We start from the raw sequence: 3,939 nt of genomic DNA, 5'->3' as shown, positions 1-3,939 counted from the left end.
TGAATAATGTGTATAGAAATCTGTTAAGGTCTTGGGGTATGCAAATATATTTGAGACGCATCAGAGAGTGCATATGAAAAAACCATAGTATTTATCACGTTACATAAATGAAGTGAAATATCATACCAAAATATTAAAACAATTAACTTTTGGGAAAAAAAGCAACAGTGTTCACTAGTATTTGAAATAAGGTAATAATAATTTTTACCATAATTAGTTGTTTCTGGGTCTCATTTCACTCTTTACTTCAATTATCGATCCATTTTGTTAAGTACCCCTATAGGTGTTATTGGAAAATATTGGCATTTAGTGAATAATGCCACCAATTTTCTGTTCTGCAATATTAAAGAACTATTTCAGATTTATTGCAATGAATAGTTTTGCTTAAATGTAACAGTAGTTTTTCAATGTAGAAATTACTAAGATAACTCTGGGTGTTCTCAAAGTCTATAACAACCATATTTGATGAAATTTGTTTCATATTGTATAAGAAAAGATGCTTCTCTACCACAAACCAGACATCATTGAAATAACCTTGTGTAGTATCAGCATATACAAGTTTGGATGAGGACTTTTGCATCTTTTCTCCTTTTACTTCCCACCTACAACATGGCTTATTTTTCATAAGCAAATTTCTATACTTGTTAAACCTCTCATACATCTCAGAATTTACCAGGAGGTATCCATGACAACCTAGAAACAAACATGTGAGATAGTGTGTAAATTAATATATGAAGATGTTCAAGAAAATATTGGTCTGGTCAAGAGATGGTGCAGCAACTATATAGAAAGCTAAAAATTGAAATTGAAAGAAAGATAATACTCCCAAGATTTACTAAGAATCATGTAGCCTTTGGAAGCAGATATTTTAATAGGAAGCTCTTGAGACTGATGTCCACTGCATCTTTCTTATGAATATTTGCTCTGTTTTTGAGGGCCACCACATCTAGCCAGTACACATTTGGCTTGATATAGCATATTCAGAAAGCCCACCATTTTCTTTATAAACCTAGGCATGGTTTACTATACATCCATTGAGTTTTTGCACAGACTTTTCCCTTCTTTTAATATACCTAGCCCATTAGTCTTGTCATATTCAAATTTATTCATTCTTCAAGAAGTAGTTTAATTGAATTTCCTATTGTCTTTAAAATAAATTCTCCACCTAAAATAATTTCTATATTTTAAAGCATTTTATTGTAGCATCTAGAATCTTTATAAGTACAAAGAAATGACATTCTCTGTCTCATTTTTACCACTGTCTTTCTCATATAACTTTCATTATGAATTGAGTATGTCCCTCAAATACTCATGTGTTGGGAACTTGGTTTCCAAAGCGAGAGAGTTGGAAAATAGTAGAATGTGTAAAAAGTGAAATCTAGTAGATTGTGGTTAGATCATTGGGGGAGATGCCCTTGAAAGAGTTAATGAAATTTTCATGGGACACAAGATAGTTCCTATTAAAGCAGATTGTTACAAAAAGAGCAAGTCTTCTTACTGGATTTCTCTGACTTCCTGTGTCCTTATGTTCTCTCTACCTCTCAAATGAGCCCTAACCATAATTCCATCTCATGTGTAATGCAGGTGAAGGGGCTGTAACAGGAGCTGCGAAGATTCTGGTACAGAGCACTTAAATCTTCAGAAGTAAGTAGTCAAAAAATATTTATTTATTTATCTATTTATCTATTTATTTGTTGTAGTTGGACAGAATACCTTTATTTTATTTATTTGTTTATTTTTATGTGGTGCTGAGGATTGAACCCAGATTCTTGCATGTGCTAGGTAAGCACTCTACCACTGAGCCAAAACACCAGCCCCTCAGAAAATATTTTTATGCATTTATATCTCTTTTTATACATTGGCCTGGTTCTGGTATTTTTCTATAGCATTATAAAATAGACTATAACAACAAAAAAAAATGACTTTGAGTCTAAGGCCTCTTACTATAAGAGTGAGTAGAACATCTAAGATTACATTTTAAAAGCCCTGGTATAGTTTAGATGGTAATGGCTTAGCATTTATGATTCTTATTTTTTATATATATATTTCAAAGGTGATATCTTGTATTTCTTATTTTCCTCATGGTGCTTAGGTTAATGTATTGCCATTTACTTTGGGACTCAACAGTGTGGAATTGATTCTGTTTTGCTAAACAAAAGCAAGAGTGGCTCCTTAAAATATAGCAAAGACTCTATGAAAATGTTTTGATTTTTAATGGGAAGAATTGCTATTGATCATAGAGGGAATTTGAATACATGGCTCCATCTTGATGATACTCATTAATCAGAAATGGTCTGAACTGACTAGATTAAAATCATTACAATACCATGAATAAAAAGGCAGATTAAAAAAATAGGTTTGTCTAGTACCATTTTGAGTCTCCTATTACAGTACAAATTTTAGTATTTTTTTATCAGTGAAACGACTCAAACTCATGTAGCTGCATTTTAAGCCTCATGTATTCACCCAAGTCATATAGGTAAAAAATGCACTATCAGTTGGGCAGGATGGTCCATACTTGTAATCCAAGAAAATTGGGAAACTGAGTACTTTCAGAAGTTTAAATTCAGCCTCAGCAACTTAGTGTGGTTTCAAGCAACTTAGCAAGACAGTCTCAAAATTTGAAAAAGTGGGGAGAGGGCTTAGGAATGTGGCTCAGTGTTTAAAAATCCCTAAATATAAACTGAAATACAAAAAGAAATACAGTTTAAAATGTTACAATTTAGTGTTAAAACTAATAAAAAAAATTTTCATGTAATTTTTTTCTCCAGTATTCAAAAATGAAAATAGTAATTTTTTATTTAGAAAACAAAAATTACATGCTTTCAAAGATGAGGTTTCTGTATTAGGCATGTATGATATTTATGACTGATATTTCTACCAAATAACTTGGTAATGCTTAAAAAATTTAAGCAAAAGTTAAAGACACCTACTTATTTTCTATATTTAAATGAGTGTTTATTATAAATGATTCATTTTTATATAAGGTATACATTTTGGACAAAATCTGTTCAATGTTCACTACTGGTATGAGTTTTCAGATGTTCAATGAATTTAAAATTTGAATAAGTTTTCAAAATATTATTTAACTTTTTAGGGTTTCTGGGCACAATGAATCCTCCAAAAATCAGTAGTGTTAAAGAAACATGTGGTCATGAAATGTTGTTTTCCATTTGTATTCTCTCTAACTAGTATGTATCCACAGATGCTGAGTATTGGTGAATAAATTTTGGAAGCATTGTCAATTTTCAATTTTCACATTTCACAACTTTGTCTCTTCTAAGGTTGTTGTGGTGAGGATTAAATGTTGACTCTTTCTTAGAGAAATGGTACCATGGTCTCATTTGTAATGCTTCTCTCCAGTGTGTTTTCTCTGATGTCTAATAATATATGATATATAATTTAAAATATTTCTATATTATCTACATTTATGTCTTCTTTCCAGAATAAATAGTTTAGTGGTAAAAATGAATTGATTTCTTATTAAAAAGTTTGCTAATTTGTTGTCATTTGTAGGTGTTCTTTTCTGGATAAATTCTGTTGTTAATGAAGTTTAGTTTTTCTTTAAAAGTATTATCACTTTATTTACATTTCACATTCACCAGGGTGTCTTCTGCTGTGGTGAATAAATTTTTATTTTTTATTAAAAATTTTACCACTCATTCACATTCATAGGGCTATTCTCCAGTGTGAATTCTGTTGTGGCAAATAAGGGTTGATATTTGAGTAAAAACTTTGTTACGTACTTTTCACTTGTTGGGCTTCACTCCAGTGTGAGTTCAGCTGTGGCAAATAAGGTGTGATTTGTGACTGTAAGCTTTTCCACATTCATCACATTTGTAGGGCTTCTCTCCAGTGTGAGTTCTGCTGTGCCTAAAAACGTCTGGTTTTTGACTGAAAGCTTTGCCACATTCTTTACATTTGTAGGGCTTCTCTCCA

This window comes from Callospermophilus lateralis, unplaced genomic scaffold (genome assembly GCF_048772815.1).
Source record: "Callospermophilus lateralis isolate mCalLat2 unplaced genomic scaffold, mCalLat2.hap1 Scaffold_929, whole genome shotgun sequence".
Classification (NCBI taxonomy): Eukaryota; Metazoa; Chordata; class Mammalia; order Rodentia; family Sciuridae; genus Callospermophilus; species Callospermophilus lateralis.
Note: the sequence above shows the minus strand (reverse complement) of the source record.